Here is a 22,721-nt window from a genome sequence, read left to right as displayed (position 1 = left end):
TGTGTATATATATATATATTACAGAAAATATATCTAAACTAAAAATAATATATCACCAATATATGTAGAGTGTAAGTTAATTACTTAATAAATCGTAAGTATATATTGGATGAGGATGTAAATATTTTAAAAATGTATAATATATCAAACTAATCTAATTATATATAATAAGTAAATATATTTAATATATCTAACTAGAAGAGTATATAGTGCAAACATGATATATTCAAAAATGTCATATAAATATAAACATGCATATAAAAAAGGCATACAATTATATCAAATTGAAATATATACAATATATTTATCTTCTACTCAATAGTGCGGGCTTAATTGATAAATAATTATTAATGCCCGGGGGGAAGATGTGCGCCTTGTTTTAATATCCAGTTCAATTCTGCTAGTGCTAGATCATTTTCTGAATCTCCACCTCTGATATTCTGTGGTATCACTTGTAAAGCTCTAAAACGAAAATGGTGTGAGGGATAATCAATGGTATGTCTGGCTAGTGCATTAGTTTCCACAACCTTACGGATGTCATATAAATGATTGTAGATTCTATCTTGCAATCTTCTTTTAGTTAACCCTACATAAAAAACCTGGCATACTGTACATGTGGCAAGATAGATCAAGTTGCGTGCATTACAATTGGCATAGAACCTTGGAATGAAAACATAGTCAGTGGTAGGGTGTTTGAATGGCTGAATTTCTGTAATGTATTTACATCTGTTGCATTGTTGACATGCGAAAGTGCCCTTGTTTGGTGGTTCAATGGTATCTATTCTATTTATCACTGTATGATGGTCATTGCATAAAATCATTTTTAGATTCCTACTATTTTTGTATAGGAATCTAGGATTACTACCTATGATCTCTTTTGTTCGTGTGTCCATGGTTAGGATGTTCCAATTATCCTGAATGACTTGTTGTATATTATTGATGTCACTAGTATATGTAATAATATAATCTACCTTGTTGTTAATTCTTTTTGTCCTTTTATAATCTTTATGAATGTAGTTGTTATGGTGTGGGACTATATGTTTGTTCTCAGTAGGTTCTTTGTCTCCCAGGACTTCGTGTCTGATGCTCCTCACCATTTCTGGTTCATAGCCTCTATTAATGAATAGAACCTCCATGGAATTAGCTTCTTTTAGCAAGTCTTCAGGTTTAGAACAGAGTCTAGATATTCTTATAAATTGACTCTTGACTATGCCATAAAAGTTGTGTCTCGGATGCATGCTATCGAAGGTCAAGATAGCATTTTTCCAGACTGGTTTTCTATATAAGGTGGAGGTGATGTTGCCCCCTGCTGTTAAATTAAGGGTGACATCAAGAAAGTGTATTTCCTTTAAGGAGCTTTCCTTAGTGAATTTTAAAAAGGTAGTAGTGGTTTCTAGATGTTGTAGAAATAACTCAAAGGAATGTAAAGTGCCCTCCCAGATGATTATTATGTCGTCCACAAAACGCTTATAGAATCTGACAAACTTAAACATGTCATTGTTGAAGAGATATAGCTTTTCCCACCAAAGTACCACCAGGTTGGCATAGGTATTTGCACAGGGGGTGCCCATAGCCACCCCCCATTGTTGCAAATAATATGTATTGCCAAACAGGAAAACATTATTAGTGAGCACTAATTCTAACAACTGACATATCAGAATGACTCTATCATTGGTAAAGGTAGTCTCATTTGTCAAAAGTTCTCTTATGTACTGTATACCGATGTCATTTGGTATTGATGCGAAAAGATTTTTTACATCCAATGTTATCAATAAATTTTGACGTGTACTATTAAGTTCTAATGTTTTTAGACTATTTAATAGGTCATATGTGTCCTTTAGAATAGTAGAAAATTGATTTACTATTGGTCTCAGAGTGTCTTCTAAAAAAGTTGAAATATGGGCTGTGACCCAATTGTCCCCTGATACAATGGGCCTTAGGGGGATAGGAAAAATATCTTTGTGTATTTTGGGTATCCCTTTAATTATTGGTACAGTGGGATACTCTATAGGCAAATATTCAAAAACTTCTAAGCTGATTTGACGACACATAAGGAGGTCATATAAAACATCTTTTACTGTTTTTATAGTTTTGGTTAACTCTTTAATGGTTATTCGAATATATGTGTCATCTTCTGACAGCATATTAAGCATATTAGTTGTATATTCAAATGTATCTAAAACTACTACTCCTCCCCCTTTGTCTGCTGGTTTTATAACTATGTCTGGATTCTGAATGAGATGGGTTAGGGAAAGTGCTTCTACTTGTGTGAGGTTGTAAAACCTTCCTTTCTTCACTACATTATTAAAAAGTTTATAATATTCTTTTTCACAAATCCTTAAAAAAACATTCCACATGTGATGGCATAACTAGTGTGAAAATACTCTTAGATTTATATCGTGTGGTTTGTTGTTCAGTGTTGGTTGTATTAATATCAGTATCAAATAGCAATTTTAAGCTTCATTTTCTGCAAAAGAGTCTTAAGTCAATCAATGCTGCACTTAATGTAGCTGGAGTAGCTGGAGTAGCTGGAATAAAATTGAGTCCTCGATTCAAAACGCTAACGCTTGAATCATCCAGCACACAACTAGAATAATTAAATAACAAGCAAGGAGTCAGTTCTTTTTTCTTCTGTTTTGCGCGAACTGTTCCGCTGAGTATTTCCTTTTGCGGGAGTCCCTGCTGTGAGACCGTCCTCTTGCTTGTTGTGTAAACTGTCGTTTTTGATATGGTAAAAAAGGCACCGAAGATATTAGTGCATTAGAAGTGTTCTTGGGAATAGCTCCCGTAATGGAAGCTGGCTGGTTTGTAAAGAATGCTTCTTGATTAGGAGGGGGTGTGTCAGCAATTGGTACATCACTACCATTAGCTCCAGAGGAAGTTGCAATTAATGCGTCTTTGCTAAACATAGATACTGGAGTCTGTGGTAATGGTTGAATAGCAGTAGTGATATTAGATGTTTGGTAAAGCTTTTGCTTTCTCGGGGCATACCAGGACTAATTCTACTGAAAGTATTACCTTTGACGAAAATTTACGTTTTCTTGAGGACACTTTACACAGGTACAAAAACCTTGTACTTGATAATATGTATTTGACTGAATGTATTAACAGAAGTATTGTACCGAAGGGGTTAAGAGTATACAAGTACCCAAACCATGTTATTTATGGTAGTGAATTTCACACTGATTTAGTTAAAGCCTTTGATAGATGTGGCCTTGACATAGTTCGGGCAATTATAAAAAGGAATGAGAATGAAATCCAGGCTTTGACTGAACAGATTTTTAAATGTAATGAACGTATTACTGGTGATTTATTGTTTGCAGTCGAATCCTATAATATTAAATATCAGGAGGTTCGCAAACGTATTGATAAGCATTGTGACATTGTTATTAAAAGGAAGTATAACAAACTTAACTGGGACCTTAGGGAATATAGAGAAGGGAGACAATATCCCAATCCACCCCAAATTAGAAATATATATTCAAACAATTCTTGGTCAAGGGAAGAGACTGTGTACAGGGATCAACCTACCTCCCCTATTTTGGTTGAAGAGGAGAGTATAGAACCCACTGACATACAGAACCAACCACATGATGAAGGTGATTTTTTACCAAGGAGATTGGAGCGCATTCGGAACCAGCAGGGGGGACCCCATACCCATTATATCCGATTTTTGTGCAAGGAAATGAGAAACGAATGCAGGGGTGGAAAAGGAACAGGAACTTGGAGTGGCAATAAATGATGACATTTCTATTGTCAGTATTGGTTTGTACAAGCGCTACAGTAGGAATGGGTATCACATTTACAATTACAGTGACATTCCGGTCACCAGTACCTGCTTTGATCTATTTACCAAGGGGTTTAAATTTGTTCCAACCAGAGGTAGTCATTTAGTTAACACCATTTTAGATTTAAAAATGTTTACCCTTAAATTGAACTTGGAACATTTATTTGGTCATACCCCAGTGGCTCCAAGTTTGTTGCTTAAAAAATCTAACACATTCTACCCCCCATTGCATCCTCAACTTAGTAATTTAGAAGCCAGGATTGAAAAATTAATTCGCCAGGAGCTATCCCAAGCCAATTTTGACAATAATTTAAGTTATGAAGAAAACCAAGAAAACCAATTATTGTATGATTTAGCACACAATCGCCATTTGAGGGTCATGCAACCAGACAAAGGTGGGGGTACTGTTTTTATGAACCAGATAATGTATGAAAGTAAAATGAATGATATTTTATATGACTCTAATAGATATACACTGACATCTATTAATGAGATTTTTCTATCGTACCAAAAGATTGATCTGGCCATTAAGGACATGCTCGACCAGGAGGTAATTGAATTTGACATTTACTCTTTTTTGGAAACCCCTTTTCCTAAGGTGCCTACCATATTTGGAATACCCAAAGTACATAAATGTGTCGAGGACCCACCCTTAAGACCTATTGTGGCAGCACAAGGTTCCAAGACCCATTCCATTTCAAAATTTTTGGATTGGAAACTCAAACAGGTTTGGGGGAAAGAAACGCACCTGCTCAAGGACTCTTGGGAATTCCTAAGTAAGATTACCCCAGAAATATATAGATCAAATCTCATATTTTTGACCATAGATGTTGTAGATTTATTTACGGTTATCCCTACTGAAATAGGGTTAGAATGGATTGAGGAGGCACTTTGGGAATGCCCAGGAATTTCAAACAATGACGTCCATATGATTACAGGTCTTTTGGAGTTAGTGTTGAAAAACAACTTTGTATTTTATGGTGGTGAATATTTCCAACAGACACGTGGGGTATCTATGGGGGCAAATTGTGCACCAACCTATGCTGATATTATTATGGCTGTTTGGGAGAAAAAATTCATTCATCATTGTGAGTTTGCTGTAAACTGGATCCACTATTCGAGATTCCTGGATGACATTTGCATCTTTTGGACTGGCCCTATGGAGACCATTGAGTTATTTCTCTCATACATCAATTCTACTACCTCTTTTTTAAAGTTTACCCATCAGGTTTCTGAAGGGATGGTTAACTATTTGGATGTTACCATAAGCAAAAATTAATTTGGGTTTAGCTCTAAAGTATACAGGAAGCCCACTTTTTCAAACAGTTATCTACATTTTTTTAGTTCCCACCCGGGATTTCAAAAGAGGGGGATTATTAAAGGGCAGTTTGTTAGGGTGTCACGAATGACATCACAGGATTCACAATTTGCTCTTGAGTGTGATACACTTTCCTCTATGTTTTCTGAAAGAGGCTATCCCATACACCTTATTAATTCAGTTAAGGAAGAGGTTATACAAGGAAGATCAACTAGATTTAAGCCTATTTTGGGGCAAGGGTACCTGGAATTAGGGACCAAACAGAGGAATAGTACCCCGACCTTTGAGAATGACCTTTTACTTTTTGTTACTGAATACAGTGCCAATGTTGTTAAACTTACCAAAATTATTGAGAATGAGTTTAAAACCTTTCAGGATATAACAGATTTAAGTAGTTTTAAGGATAGGAAGGTTAAAACAGTTTACAGGAAAGGATTTAATATTAAAAGAATTTTGGAGCAGGAAACTCCACCCCAATATGTGAGAGACCAAAAGAAAGGGACTTACAAATGTGGGCGATGCTCACAATGTAAGTATATTTTAAACCAAGAAAAGGTTTACTTGGAAAGTAGAAATAGAAGGATTTCATCTAAAAAATTTTACAACTGTCTTTCCTTTGGAGTTGTATATTTGGCAGTGTGCCAGTCTTGCCAATCATTTTATGTTGGAAAGACTGAAAGACCCCTTCGTAAACGTGTGTATGAGCATTATTACGACATACAGAAGTGCAATTGTAATAATGCACTTTATAAGCACACCATTACATGTGAGGGTGGAGTGTTTTTATTTTTTGTATTGGATTCAGTATCCAAAGATGCTAGGGGTGGACCCTGGGAAGTAAGATTGTGCCATCAAGAAACATACTGGCAGATTCTTTTAGAATCTAATCGTTTCCCAGGACTGAATGACTCTATATCTATTGTTCCATACTTGAAACTTAAAGCACAAATGATTTAGGTATTTACTGATATGACCTGCATGAATACAGTTTAATAAATGTTTTAAAAAATAACCAAAGCAATATAATTGTAGGAATTTTATTGAGAAACATTGGTATTTTTCATATATTTTTTGAATACATTTTATTTTATTTTATGTGTAAAAATATCTGGGGCATTTTTAATAATATATTTAGGATTTACAGTTAAATTATATATTAGTTAATATTTTTAAAAAAACAGTATTTACAATGTTTTCCATTTGATATTAAAAGCATTCTGGTGATGGTTTTAAATATACTAAGTGTTCAAGTTTTTAGTTTGCTTGGTGCTTTAAATGTGGGTAATTTTACTTAATTAGTCAAATGATCTTTGTTAATTATTCACTTTAAGCTATAGTATTTGAGATTGTTCATTGTTGCAATGGATTGTTTCTGATGAAGTCATAATTTGACGAAAAGCGTGTATCAGTGTAGTGGCGTTTAAAATAAACTGTTTTCACTGTTGGATTTACCTTATTGTGAGTTGTTTATTACTAGCCTTTGGTGTTGCTGCTCCTGGACATATTTCTTTACTTTGTGGTATATTAGATGTTTGCTTGAATGTATGCGCTGTAGAAGATGTCTCCGACTGTTGAAAGGAAGCCAAAGGTTGAGAGGCTTGGTGTCTGGGCCAAATAAACACTTGACCCTTTTGGAAGTCATTATGATCACGTATAAGTTTCTTTTGTTTAGTGATTCTAAGCCTATCACTGAACGCATTGACCTGTGAAAATACATTGCTGATCTTATTCAAACAATGTTTCGAAACGAAGCGTTCAGTTATTTCTTTGTATATCAAGTCAGTTTTACTTCTTAGTTCTGTTTCCAGAGGTAGAAAATATTTAAGCATAAGCTTAGCATAACTGAATCCCAGTTCTATGTTCAAGTCCTGCCATTGCTTGAGTAATACAGGGTGCGAGTCCCCATATGTAGGCATGCAGAACACCCGCATGCCTCTGGGGACTATTTTAAAATGTATACATGCCTCCAGGTGTAGCCTTTGCTAGGCATACCTTTGAAGTTGATATAAATTATCCTCTAAAGTTTTTAACAATGAATAAAAGTCAGAAAGATTCTCACCATTTTCATTTGAATGAGCTTGTCCAGTTTCGCAGGCAAAATCCAGAGACAATAAAGGGTTAGTATCCTGGTGTATTAATCCATTCCATAGTGTGAATGTGTCCCTCGGCTCCAGATTCTTGTGAGTTACAGATTCCATCGTGTGCTGAGATGACCAACAAGGTTGAGAACAGCCAAAATAGAGAAAAAAGAAGGCAACGTCCCTGCTGAGTGGTTCTCTCACCAAAGTCCCAAAAACAATGAATAAAAGTGTGAGATACCAGCCACGAAATGTAGAATCAAATGTTCTCAATGCTGAAACACGTATAGTATACTAATAAGATCCAACTGCTGCAGAATATCCAGTAAGTTTTATTTAAAAAACAGAAATGAGCGCTTTCGCGTGGTCCATCCACGCTTCATCAGATAACAATCATTAGACAACTGTTATGCATTTATATATCCGCTAACGCGGGAAAACACTTAATTAAAATAACTAATTGAAATAATTCATTATTAAAATTTAAAACTTCATTAAAATGTACGTTCATTATATATTATATACATGTTAAATCTTTTGCCACTAGGTGCAAAAAAGCTCATATGCTTTATAAAAGGCAAAAGCTTAATTCTCTCAAAAATTTTTGTCAATTCGCTCCGTATATATCAAACTGCCTAAATAAACTCTGCTAGTATATCTACATCTACATCTAGCTAATTTACTATATATCTATATGAATATAGGTGCAAGTGTCTTATATATGCACATAGTGAATGTTATATAGTCATCGTGAAAATAAATTTCTTACATGATATAAATACATTCCAATGTTATTGCATCTATTAATTATCAATTACAAATTCACATGGTTACTATGATGTAATGCATAGTTAGCTGAAGATACAAATAGGTGTTCAAAATATAGGTTATACAATTTATTTAAAATATATATGAATATTTAGATATTTAATGAATATGTGTATATATATATTACAGAAAATATATCTAAACTAAAAATAATATATCACCAATATATGTAGAGTGTAAGTTAATTACTTAATAAATCGTAAGTATATATAGGATGAGGATGTAAATATTTTAAAAATGTATAATATATCAAACTAATCTAATTATATATAATGAGTAAATATATTTAATATATCTAACTAGAAGAGTATGTAGTGCAAACAATATATTCAAGAATGTCATGTAAATATAAACATGCATTTAAAAAAAAGGCATACAATTATATCAAATTGAAATATATACAATGTATTTATCTTCTACTCAATAGTGCGGGCTTAATTGATAAATAATTATTAATGCCCGGGGGAAGATGTGCGCCTAGTTTTAGTATCCAGTTCAATTCTGCTAGTGCTAGATCATTTTCTGAATCTCCACCTCTGATATTCTGTGGTATCACTTGTAAAGCTCTAAAACGAAACTGGTGTGTGGGATAATCAATGGTATGTCTGGCTAGTGCATTAGTTTCTACAACCTTACGGATGTCATATAAATGATTGTAGATTCTATCTTGCAATCTTCTTTTAGTTAACCCTACATAAAAAACCTGGCATACTGTACACGTGGCAAGATAGATCAAGTTGCATGTATTACAATTGGCATAGAACCTTGGAATAAAAACATAGTCAGTGGTAGGGTGTTTGAATGGCTGAATTTCTGTAATGTATTTACATCTGTTGCATTGTTGACATGCGAAAGTGCCCTTGTTTGGTGGTTCAGTGGTATCTATTCTATTTATCACTGTATGATGGTCATTGCATAAAATCCTTTTTAGATTCCTACTATTTTTGTATAGGAATCTAGGATTACTACCTATGATCTCTTTTGTTCGTGTGTCCATAGTTAGGATGTTCCAATTATTCTGAATGACTTGTTGTATATTATTGATGTCACTAGTATATGTAATAATATAATCTACCTTGTTGTTAATTCTTTTTGTCCTTTTATAATCTTTATGAAATCCAAAACACCGAATCGTCATGGCTGGCCCTTCAGCAGTATAGGTCAGTAAGGTAAATGTGCAATAGTTACGGACCTTAGGGCTAGGGTGCAGGTTAAGGTAAGTGCATAGATGGTAATGTATGTGAGATTTAGTGTAGGGTTAGAAGTAGGGTTTTGTTAAGTGTATGTGTATAGATTATTTAGTTTTTTGGGTATAGCTTCTTAAGGTAAGTGTGCGATAGTTACGGACCTTAGGGTTAGGGTGCGGGTTAAAGTAAGTGCATACATGGCGGTATATGCAAGATTTAGTGTAGGTTTAGAAGTAGGGTTTAGTTTAGGGTTGGAAGTAGGGTTTTGGTTAGTGTATGTATGTGGTTAATTTAGTTTGTTTGGGTAGGTAGTATGTAGCGGGCGGTGGGGTGGGACAACTATGACGGTTTAAGTTTTTGAATTTCATGGTTTAGGGCGTTCGGTGTATTTGCGGTTCACAGAATATGTGTCACCGTTTAGGTATTCAGGTAAGTAAACCTTTGTGTTTTAATATAGACCCACTTGTTTATGTTGAAGGGTTTGTCTGTTTGGCAATGCCTAAAAAGGTAACATAGGGGTGGATAATGTTTTGGCCAATATTTGAAAGCCTAAAGGTGACAGGTGAAGGCTATCCCTGGCAAAGGAGCATGGCCTGTCAACCATGACCTCCAAAGCTGACAAGTATTGGACCTCTTTGGATTGACACCAGTTGCTAAGCCAGTTGTTAAAGTTGATAATTTTCTGCTGCTATTGTGGCATCATCCTTGGAGATGGTAGAATGCTGCTCAATGCAAGGCTCATACCTGCAAGTGACAGATATTCTGAGAGTTCAATCATGTCTCTCTTCATATAGTCCAAGTAGGTATGTCTCAGGTCATTCACACCCACATGGACTATGACTGACTCATGCCAGTCCACCTTTAAATACAAGGTCCACTTCCTAGCTCCTCCCTCAGTTCATTGGTGAAATATGATAAACTAATTTCTTAATTGCAGTTTTGCTTTCTGGGGTTTCATCATTTCAGAATGTATATTCATATTTCCTAATCTTTTGTCTTCAACATATAGCTTTTGATCATCTTTAGATACACATGAACCATATTTACTGCCTCAACAATAGGAGCTACTGGTACCTTTCCAGTAATAGTACCCCATTTCATAAATTCATAAATTTCATAAATTCATGTTCGTGATCTCATCAATCAGACTATCAGTCTGGTGCTAAGCATCCCATTAAACAGTCTTCCAGTGAGCCAGTTAGCATTCACATATAATAAATTATACCATCAGGCACACTGATGTTGTGAAGATACTTATCACTGATAAAGCAAGACATCAGCCATAAGTTTTTAAGAATGAACAAATGAAATGTTTACTTTTAAACAAAATCTAATTATACATGCATGACAATAAATTAGTGGCACAGAGAAAGAGAGCAAATATTTCATAAGGTCAGCCTGATTACAAAGTAAAAACAACCAATGGATCTATTCTCATTTCAGTTTATTTATTGTAGATGACTAACACTTTGATTACAGTCCATGAAGTCCATGATCCAAACTTCTTAGTTAATCTTTTCTGGCAACTTAGAGGTTTCTCAAGTCCAAAACTGTTTAGTGACTCACCATCAGTATATATCCTATTCCAACTCTTTTTTTCTTAAAATGTCTCCTTAACGTGAAATATGTGTGTTGCATTCTTATCTATATCACTCTCAATTTATTTTACAGCTTGTTGATCTGATTTTAACATAGTTTTAATTTTATTTTTCCACACAAAAATAAAAACATGGAACATTAGTTTTGCTGCTATCTGCGTCTATTGTATATCTGCATTTCTTCATTATTTAATTTGACCTATACAAGTCCTTTGACTCACCATAAATCTCAGCTAGCATTTTCTACAATGGACAATTGACGCACATCTTTTGCTTTCTGTTAACTTGTCTCCTGTTTGATCTCAGGAAATTATCAGCAAAATATGCTCGGATAGCTTCCTGCTATGGCAATAGGTCCAATCTAAAAATCATTTTTAATGTGAGAGTTTAAGTGTTCTGGTTGGTGCATTGCATCATTTATTAACTTTTCAAACACAATTCAGAACTCATCCTTTGAATTTCTTCTGCAGTCCAATAGTAGACATATGTATTCTCCTGGATCTGTTTGTAATGTCATCAGTTGTTTGATTCCCCAGAATACAGCTTTTCAAGCAGTTAGTTTTCTCTCTCTCTCTCTCTCTGTCTTGTTCTAATTCATCTTTCAGTTTCTTCCATCCATCCATCCATCCATCCACAACCTCTTTTTTCCCATTTTTGTCTAATTTACCTATGTTTTAAAGGAGTCCTGCAGTAAGCATCACATCCTTTAACATCGAAACAATCTTTTAAATAACAGCAGCATTGCATCTTCTCAGGAGCCGTGTTTATTTATTATTTAATTATTTTCATTAGAACAGTACTCATACCATTTGTCATTCTGCAGCAAATTAATTTTCTTTACTTTGTATGTACAACCTTGGGAATTTCCATGTCTTATCAAGGAGCTTTGAGCTTATATTGCCACAATTGTGCAAGGGTGTAGGACACAAATTCCATTTTGTACTCGCAAGCTCTTAGTGCTACCCCACTTGTATATCTTTCACTTAAAAATGGGCATATCTTTCAAAATGCTGACCCTCCAGCACTTAATACACATAAGTGACATTTTCATCTGCTTCTCCCTAAAAGTATTAAAGGGATTGTTTCAGGATTAATGATATTGCACCTGATGCTGGAGGCATTCATTTATACTGTTGTAGACATAATATGATTGAAAAAAAAAGACATATTGATTTGATGCTTAGAAAAAAATATACTCAATAGAGTAAAAAGAGGGTATGTCTGTCCATAAGGGCCACAGGCAACAAACCAGAGGTGAATTTGCAATATCACAGCCACTGGTCCAAATTATGTTTGAATAGGCTAAGGGAAGAGCTCCGTTTCATGTGAATGGAGAGTCTGTTCCAGACAGGGGGTCATCTCTGAGACACATACATGTCCTCCAACATGTTTTGCTTATGTGACACACAAGGTTTAAACCCTTATATGAGGCAATTCTAGTGCTCTTTACTTTGTAGATTTGTGGCAGATCTATCTGAGCTGGATCAGAGAATGCCTTGTAGGTAAAGCAGAGATCACCCCTCAGTAGTCTGTAGGAGACCCACTACAGGGGCAGGGCATTGAGGCAGTCTGCAGAAGACATATTCTTTACACCCCCACCAGAGGCAGCAATATCCTAGACCTGGTCATTACCAACATGGATGACCGGTGTTCCACACCAGAGGTCAGCTCCTCGTTGGTCAGATCTGACCACAAGCTAATCACCCTAGACATCCACATCCTGCTCCCAACCCCCATTAGGAAAACAACTGTAAAAAATTTCTCCAAAGCCAACTTCACACTTCTTAAGACATAAGTGGCAAACTTCACGACACCCATGCAGATGGACAATAGAGGTACAACTGCTGAATCCTACACAAATGCACTTTATAAGCACTTACACAAGTGCATGGATCTTGCTATCATTAACAGACCCAAGATGCTATCCTCCAAAAAAAGAAAGCCAATCTGGTGGTCTTCTGCCATAAACAAACTCTACAACAGAAAAAAGAAACTGTTGTAAAAAAGAGTAAAATCCCACGATTGGAGGAACTCCTTGGACAGCCTCAGTAAGAAGCTGAGATCCCTCATAAAATCCTCCAAAGCTAGTTATGAAAACAAAATTGCCACTGATTCTAAAGACAACCACAAAGCATTCTATAGCTATGTCAAAAATCTCAATGGCAACACTGAGATCTGCACTGAGTTACAGCACAATGACACTAAATATACAGAACCAACTGATATTGCCAACATACTGCCAGACAGGTTCAGTGCTAACTTTACCCCCTCTCACCCCCTAAAGGGCCCATCTTTATACCGGAAAAATGCAAAGTTCCTGTAATCACGGCTGCACAGGTAAAATCTCACTCTCCAAAACCAGGAACACAGCATCCATGGGACCTGACAACATCCCATGCTGCCTTCTACATGAACTACAGAATGAACTGGCCCTCCACCTAAGTACCATGTTCAATCATAGCCTCACCTCAGGCTTTGTGCCCATTGAATGGTGCACCATGACAGTTATCCCACTCCACAAAGGGGGGGGGGCCAGGACAGACCTCAGGAACTACTGCCCCATTAGCCTGACGAGCCTCGTCTGCAAGGCCATGGAACGTATCATTATGGAACTCATAAACAAAAACATTGGAGATCTCCAAACTCTGGACCCCACACAGTTTGGGTTTGTAAAAGGCAGATCATGTCTCCTAAACCTGACAGACTTCTTTGAAGTAGTCACCAAAGCCATAGATGAGGGTAAGGTGGTTCACACAGCCTATCTAGATCTCGCCATGGCGTTCAACACCATCACCCACTCTGGAATTATAGACAAACTCACTAAACTAGGTATAAATTCCTATGTCACAAGATGGGTTGCCAACTGGCTTACTGACAGAACCCACACTGTGAAAGTAGCAGACTCCAAATCAGACTTCAGACCAGTGACAAGTGGAGTACCACAGGGTTCAGTCCTGGGTCCTCTCCTGTTTGGTATCTACTTCTCTGAAGTACAGGCTAACACAGGTCTTTGGCTAACTAAATTTGCAGATGACTGCAAACTAGGAGCCATAATCAAAACTCCTAATGATGTGGACATCCTACAAAAGGGCCTCACTGAGACAGATGCCTGGTGTCAAAGACATGGTCTCAAGCTCAATGCCAAAAAGTACATTGTCATCCCCTATGGTAAAAACTCTGTACCCATGAACTACCACATAGGCGGTAGTCTACTTAACACTGAAAGTGTGATAAGAGACTTTGGGACACAGGTGGACAGTATTCTCTCCTTTGATAATTACATCATCACAGTGGTCAGGAAATCCGTCTACATGATACACCTCATCACAAAAGGTTTCTCGTCCAGAAAAAAAAAGGTCATTGTTGCCCTCTACTCATCACTCATTAGACCCATTATAGAGTACAATGCCCCTTTTGGTATGTACCTCACAAGACATCTACAACAACTGGAAAGGCCACAAAAATACCTCACAAAGAGGATTACTGGCCTCAAACAGATGCCTTACGCAGACTGTCTCAAAAAACTCCAGCTTTACTCCATCGCATATCACCTACTCAGAGGCGATCTCTGCCTAACATACAAAGCTATGTCAAACCCAGAGCTGTTGGACATGCTCCACTTAAAGAAATCCCAATCCCTTCGAGCTACACACTCTAGGGACCTAAACCTTGTCACCACAGTAAACAGAAAATGCTGGAGGGATAGATTCCTGTCCCAGAAACTTCCCATACTCTGGAACAGACTACCTGTCTATGTCAAACAGAGCTCCTCATTAGCACTCTTCAAGAAAAATCTTGATGATTGGATGGATAATATGTAATTCACCCCGGAGATCACTTCTGTGGTTCTGTTTGACAGGGGCACAGGAAAATAATTTTCTTGGGTGGCAAAAGCCAGGGTACCTTTTTGGCTAGGCTTGTATAGGCCCTAAGGCTAATAGCCTAGTACCTACCTATGAACCTATGTATTCTTTGAGAGACAGACCTCTGTGGCTGCTCCAGCTGTTGCAAATGTCTGGTCAGGTACATGTTGAAGGGTGCACCATACTCAATTATTGGTCTAATGAGGGTTGAGTATAATGGGACTATGATCTCATTAGATGCAGATGCCATGCTCTTACTTATAAGTTGTAAAAGTATTTTCTCACTACCACGACACATGATGATCAAAGTTTGGGGTACTGTCAACCTCAGTCCCCAAGTCTTTTACCACTAAGTCTACTCTTAGGGGAGTGGTATCTATATTATAATTTACAGAAGTGGTTGTCTTCCAAAAGGGTATGATTATGCATTTTTTTGCATTGAGTTTCAGGCCATGGGTGTAACATCAATTATTAAGGATATCTACATATTTGGGGGATTCAGTGATTGCCTCCAGCTTGCAGTCATCAGCAAATTTGGTCAGCCAAAGGCTCTCTATAATATGTCTTGACTTCAAATAAATATATTCCAAACATGAGAATTCCCATTACTGAGGCCTATGGCCCACCAGCAGTAACAGGCCTCTTTGTGGAGGGGAATTTCCTCACCTTAACTTCATGTGTCCTATCTTCATAGGCTCATATGTTATTACTACGCTAGATCCCCAATGGACCATTTTAAGCCTAGCCAAATTTTCCAACCCAAAGGTAAGAATTAAACCCTGTACTTTGTGTCTATGAGGTAAACACCTTAACCGTTATGCCAGCCACAAACTCCTATTTGACTGTTTGGCTATCCATTAGGTGGTTTAGGGATTTATGCCTAAATCTGTGAGTGTATCTATAATACCCTAGTGAGGTATTGTGTCACATGCTTTGCCACGTCAAAGTAGACAGTATGTACCATTTTGTCCTCATCCATGGCTCTAGTGACCTTCGCAAAAACATCCAAAAAGTTTAGTAGGCATAACTTGCTCTTGACAAAAAAGAACTGGGATAGGTCCAGTGTTTGAAGATTTCCTCTGTCTTTGTTTATGACTTCAACAACAAAAGTATGGGTTCGTAGTTTCCTGGGTCTGTTGAAGATCCACCTTTGTGTAGAGGGATGATTGTTATAGTCCTACATTCCACAGAGGCATGTCTGAAGGTGTGCTTGAATATAGATTCTTGTGTGCCTTCCAGGTCATGTTTCAAGCTATTTAGGTGGCATCCTGGGATATTATCAGGACCCATTGATGCAGTGTTTTTAACTCTGGAGAGTACAGCGAGGACCTGTTCTTTAATGTTAGTTGGTGAAAAATGGTAGCGGGTATTTCCTTGGGGGAAGGACTGAGGGTGATAGGGAGTGAAATGAGAGCTAAATTTATTGGCCAGCAAATTTGCTGTATCCCCTAGTTTGGTATAAGAAGTTATATTTACTATTAGTTGAGCACAATGTTGGGTGTCCCATTTAAGGTTTCATATATAACTGAAAAATGTCTTTTGGTTAAGTTACTTGCTAAACTGAAAAGGGAGTTTTTTTTTTGTCTTTTGCGCATATTGTTTCCTATTTTTGGACATTTTCTTTTCTTTTGTTGTACAACCTATTTATACATGGTGTCTACCAAGGGGGCTTGTTTTTGGAGTTGGTCCTAAGTTTATTTCAGTTTGTCACTGCTGTTTCTATGCTGTTAATTACATGCTTGCACAGGGTTTCCATAAGTCCTTCCGCATAGACCACAGTGTTCTCTGAGTGTGTGGGTGCTTGGAATTTAGCTGTCTTCACTTAGTAGGCGATATTTAGCCTTGGAAAAGTTCTTACAAGTTCTTGGGTTTGATGGGAGTTAAGCCTTTATATTTATTTCAAGAGTTAACACTTTTGATCTGATGTAACCATTGAGGACATTACACAAGGTGGGTGCAATGTTCACCTCATATTTGTGAATATCATATCCATGATCTTTGCACCCATATTAAGTTGCAGAGTAGCTGTTCCAGGGTGTTTGCATTGACAAAATCCATGAATCTTTGAGCCTGCAGGTTAGTGGTTGTGTATATATTCCATTTTATGGTGGGATAGTTGAAATCACCCATGAATATGGTGTTGGGCTGAATTGTTAGTGACTCCATTACATTCAGGTATGTGGTATGGTTATCTTGGGTCATAAATGGGGACCTATAGCTAGCAAAGATATTATACTGGACTTTATGTAAGGTTAGTTGGATTAGCACAAGCATGTTCCATTGTTTGACCAATTCTGAGGTGTACTCACTTTTTATGTAGATTTTAACCTCCACCACTTGTCCCTTCTTGTCCAGTAACTGGTCTAAATATGTAGTCGGCATTATAGCCTTATACTGATGAGGTGCCTTTTGCAGTTTTAAATCATGTCTCAGTAACTGCAAAGATATTAATACTCTCCAGGGTGAGAAGTGTTTCCAGGGAGTGGAATTTCCTGGTGAGACTCCTGTCATTGAGCAGTAAAACCTTTAGTTTATCTGGTGTAAAATATACTATGTTGTAAGACTTATCAGACTGTCATTGCCTAAAAAGGGCACTATAGGGGGTGGATAATGTTTTTGCCAATATCTAAAAGTCTACTGTGGTCAAGTGCCGACCATCCCTGGTGCAGCAGCATTGTCTCTCAGTCTTGTCCTCCTAAGCTGGCAAATACTGGACCCCCTTAGAATGACACCAGTAACTAAACCAATTGTAAATTCAATCATCTTCTGTTTATATTGTGACATCATCCTTGGAGAACTTAGAATGCTACTCAATACTAGGCTCATACTTGCATGGGATACATAATCTGAAAGTTACATCATATCTCTATTCATATAGTCCAGAGATGTACATCTCAGGTCATTAACATCCACATGGACTACAACAGAGTCATACTGGTACTTGTGGTTCAATGTCCTGAGTGCATGTGTGATCTGGCAGATCCTTACCCCGATAGGCAACTGACTGTGACTGTCTTCTTGCTCGGCCTTGTGAGGAGGGAATCAGTATGTCTAACAATAGAGTCTCCAATGACCAGATTATTGGATTGTGGGGCAGTTTGCCTTAAGCACTTAGAGGTTGAGACATTGTGAGATGTGGTTGTATGTGTCCTGTGGAGTGTTGTCTTTGTAGAGTGTTTGGGAGGCCTTTGAGGTTTGGGCAGATTGCTTTTAACAACCTCAGCATATGAGATTTTATGTGTCTTATCCGTAGTAGGTGTAGTATGTGTGTTACTGGCAACCTTTTTGGAGATGAGTGTCTGTAAGTGAGAGTTTTTCCCTCCAAAGACATAGTAATTACAGCTGCCCCATACTGTGACAGTCTGCTTAAGAATAAGGTGGCTGCCAGTAAGCATGACTCAATTGTTACATTGTATCAAGATGCTCATTTCCACCAGGCTGGGTACAGAGAACTTAGCAAAGTGCACATCCATGGCTGTGGTTACTCTTTTGTAATCTATGAAGGGTGGTGCATTCGGAGTTCAGAGTTGTTGGGCTGGAAAGAGAGGTCTAAGATTGATCTAGAAAAACACTCTTGTGGTAATACTTCTCAGTGGGTAAACTAACTGCTCTAAACTCCAATAGATACTTGAGAAAATGGTAGAGGAATATTTATATGGAATGTTTCAACTCTAGGTGCCTCCTTCTATACAGGGGCTGCAAACCACTGCTGCACAGCTCAGCACAGGTTACAAGAAATGGGTTAGCGAGGAATCTAAAACAAAAAAACACAGAAACACTCCATAATTTAATAAAAAGCAAACAGGTAAGCAAGCAAAGCTGCCGGGTTTTCCCCTTCCACAGTGCTTCATAATCAACATGTTAAAACACATTCAGTTTATATAAAACAAATAATTATAACACATGATACAACCATCCACTCACAATAAAATATTGTAATTGCATTTGCTTCCTAACTAAAACTTTACTTACTAATAGCAGGTGTAGCCATGGGCACTTCCATGGCAAACACATATGCTAATTTAGTTCTTAATCAGTAGGAAAATCAGTATATATTTAGTGGAAAGAACCCTTGAATACCAATCTTTTATTATATAAGCAGTTTGTAGATGATTGCCTTATTATTTGGAAGGGAGATGAAGACACCCTTAAAAATTGTGCTGATTATTTGAATGGGACAACATAATTTCTGAAATTTAAATTGAACTATTCTGACAAGGAGATCATGCTCTTGGATATACGTATTCAGAATTGTTCCGGAACTCTGAATACTAGTGCACATAGAAAGCAGATACATGCTGATAAGTATACCTTTTATGCTAGCATACTGCTAAACTTACTCACATTAATTCAGGGTCTTTTTATGCATTTTGTATGAACATGAGGCACTTTTACAATTACTTTTATTTCTCACATTAATAAGCCAATGTCTATGGCACCTTGTGCACGTAACTGGACATGGCTTATTGCTTATGTTCATGTACTTTATGCTTTTGCCTTAAGTAGGCATGTTTATCAATATGCCTGCTCATTCCTGTACGCAGCCTGAATAACCTCTACTGCCATTATTTTATACAGGTGTAGTGCCGTTCTTTGCGGATTACTGCAATGAATACCACAAATCCTTGGCTGCGAATAATGGCACGTCCCTGTAATTATTTTCATCATTTTTATATGTGTTATTCACTTTTTTATACATGCCATTTGGCTATATGGATGCACATGTCCCAAGAGGCAAACCTGGACACTGGTTTTATTTTTCATTTATTGTTTAAAGCACCTAAAATATAACACATTTGTCAACTCAGTGTAACTTGCTTTCTTTTGAGATGACTTTGATGCTTACATTCAGTTATTATTTTTTTTTTAATTCATGAGATGTGTGACTAAAATTTTGTAGAATATATTGTTATTTTAGCCTGCATTTGATAAATCAATGACAAAGCAAATAGCTGGTAAAGCTATAATATACAGCATCCAATAGCTTCCAGTTGAATACTCTGAAACTATAATGGCTTTCAGATTTATCAACTGCTGCCCTATTACTAAATAACAATAATTATTCAAACTAACTACCATTTCATATTATTAACTATACAAACTAACTGTTAAGCTTTGTAAGAACATTCCTAGCAGCAGTATGTGTTAAACAGGATTCTACCTGTTGAAAGCAATGATGGAGAACAACATTTGGTAAACAAATGATAAGAACACTCACATTTTTTTCTGAAATGTTTTGCATTCCAGCCTTAGGCAATTAACCGCAGAGAAGTGTAACCCAAATTGATATCCTATTTAAATAACACGATCTCAGACTCTACAGATCTGAACCCATGACTGAAGCACTGAAAGAGGTGATAATGATTATTCAAAACACGAGTAACTTTTGCTGTTTGGCCTTAATATAGTTTATATCTAGTGACTTTGCATAATCTGCCTTGCAGTTTTACTTGTGTGTTTTTTTCTAAAAGGATTTGTATGTTTTTTTTTTTTTTTTTTTTTATCCCCGATTTGGCAATCAACCTGTTTTAGATTAATGCATACAACTTTTCAGACTCATAGTGAAAAGGAAGCCCTTCACCTGGTCCATGGTTTATAAGGTTTTACCCAAACAATAAAGAAAATAACTTAATAGTTGTTCTTGCCATTATTGCATGTTTCCTTTACTCAACATAGAAAAAAAAAATCAAACACTGGTCATAGCCTTAATAACAAGAACTGTGTGATCTGTACTGATACTACCTTCTCAATTAAGAAAGTCAAGCATCATTTCTTGACAGAATAGAACCAATTCCACTTACCTACCCTTTTATAGAACCAATTCCACTTACCTACCTTTTTATAACTGTGTCAAATTAATCTTCAATTATTTAGTGTATAAAGTTGACGTTCGTTATACTACGATGTCATTATGATTATTATTTTCAATAATCTGTGCATTTAAAGGCATTCTATGCTGGTCATATTTGTTTTTCTTTTATGATTCAGTAAAGTGAAATGAAGAGCTCATAGGTTGTTATAAGAGTTCTTTCTGCTCAAAGAATCTAAACTTTTCAAATAAACATTCTTCCATTATCTCATCCTGCATTTCCAGCACGTTTAATATTCCTGCTCCTCTCTACCCCTAGCTTAACCTGACTCATCTGACTTTCTCTTGACTCCAAGTTTGTTCAGTCTGTTTTTTTTTCTCCTGACTGTATGAATTTTGTTTCATTGTATTGCTTGTTTATTATGCTTGCTCTTCATGCACATTTTATGTAAATGCATTTCCTGACTGTATGAATCTTACTCTTGTATTTTACCATTAACTTTATGTAACATTGTTTCATTGTATTGCTTGTGGAGCTTTTCTCCCTGGGCCTCCGCTGAAAATGGGCACTTCTTGGCCCAGTGGACTTCCCCGGTAATCAAATTGAAATAAATAAATAAATAAATAAATAAATATTATGACTTTACATGTAAAATGATACGTATGCAATTGTATATCCAGTTAAAATTAAATGGTCTAATTAAAATGAAGAAAATGTTTGACACCAGAGTGGCATGAGTTATGCTTGATACACACCACTGTTTATACAGATTACAGCACATAGATAACTTTTTGTGAACTCTGTGAAGTGCCCTAAGAGCTGAGATGCAAGAAAAGCTAAACAGAGCAAAAAAGACGGTTAGATATGGGGCGGCTTCCTTGGTGCTCACTGCCTGATTAAATGTGAATATTATGTAAGGTCACAGTGCACAGCTGACTATTCAGTTGTGTTTGTAGACTCACTGTAGCTCATCTTTGTGGCTTGGTGTTGCGCTGCTTCTGATTTTTCCTTTTGCAAGAGAAGACTGGAAGGACAGTACTTGTTCCCTTACAGTGAAAAATTACTACAGTGGATATTATTGCAAGATATTACCCTAAAGTAAATGTGCAGAGAGATTTAGTGATGTTTAGTGTGCTCCGGTTTCCTCCCACATCCCAAAGACATGCAGTATGTGAATTGGTCACTGTAAATTGGCCCTAGGTGTGAGTGTGTGCATGTGTGTGCCTTCTGTGGAAGGTTGGGCACCAGGCTGGCAACTCAACACAGTAAAACTCCTGTGGCGACCCCTAACTGGGAAAAGCCGAAAGAAGAAGAAGTGATGTGTGCTCTTGTTTGTGGACATTTTTGCATTTAATTCCTGTTCTGTGTGATGACATATATTTGTGATGTAAGAATAGTCAGGGATTTACATTCCCACTGATACTCGTGTAAAGGATACAGGAGTGGCACAATATAGAGTAAGAAAGGGTGCTGAGGAAGCTGGAAAAAAACAAGATCCATGGACCAATGACCAAAAAAAAAAATGAGAAGATAATCCATAGGCTTGGCTCAGAGAAGGTTAATTATATAAGTAAAGGAGAAAACCAGGAGGATACAAAATAGAACAACAATGATGTGAAAAGCAAAACTGCAATTCTATGGCAGGGCAAGCCATTCATTCTACCTCTGTTGAACCTATGTGAGTAAAACAAACAGTTATGCCTGAGGTAAATGCCTCTCTAGAGTAAAGTATTGATGTTGCATCTATTGACTGGCGGGATGAGTGACATAAGAGGCACAGAAAAAGAGGAAGAGAAAAGGATGAGCAGAGTATTTGGCTTGTACCACTAACTCCCTAGTGATGTGCTTCTGTTTCTATAGTTTATGGAATGTTTCTGCCCAGTGATCTCACACAGATAGCAGTCTCATAGATAGGGTGGGATGAAGAGTGCACTTTTCCTAGGTGCCAACTTTTAGGTGATCTTAAATATTTAAAAAGAAGTTGAAGCATTTGACAAATTGCAAGCTGACAATTAAATCATCACAATCATTAACACATAGTTTGTAACCTGAGCATTATGCAGTCCTGTTTGTTTTAAGTGTAATTAAACAACCTTAAACAATAACATGTAAACAATGTCCGCTCACAAGATGTGTATAAATGTTTGCGTATTTAATCACTTAATAAAAGTTTGCAGACTATCAAAACTGTTAAAATATTGTCATATTATGTTATATGATTATTTGAGAGATTGCTTACAAAATAATGGATG

The sequence above is a fragment of the Protopterus annectens genome, chromosome 2.part1, assembly GCF_019279795.1.
Source record: "Protopterus annectens isolate FY-2018-M chromosome 2.part1, PAN1.0, whole genome shotgun sequence".
In the NCBI taxonomy this organism is placed as follows: Eukaryota; Metazoa; Chordata; order Ceratodontiformes; family Protopteridae; genus Protopterus; species Protopterus annectens.
Note: the sequence above shows the minus strand (reverse complement) of the source record.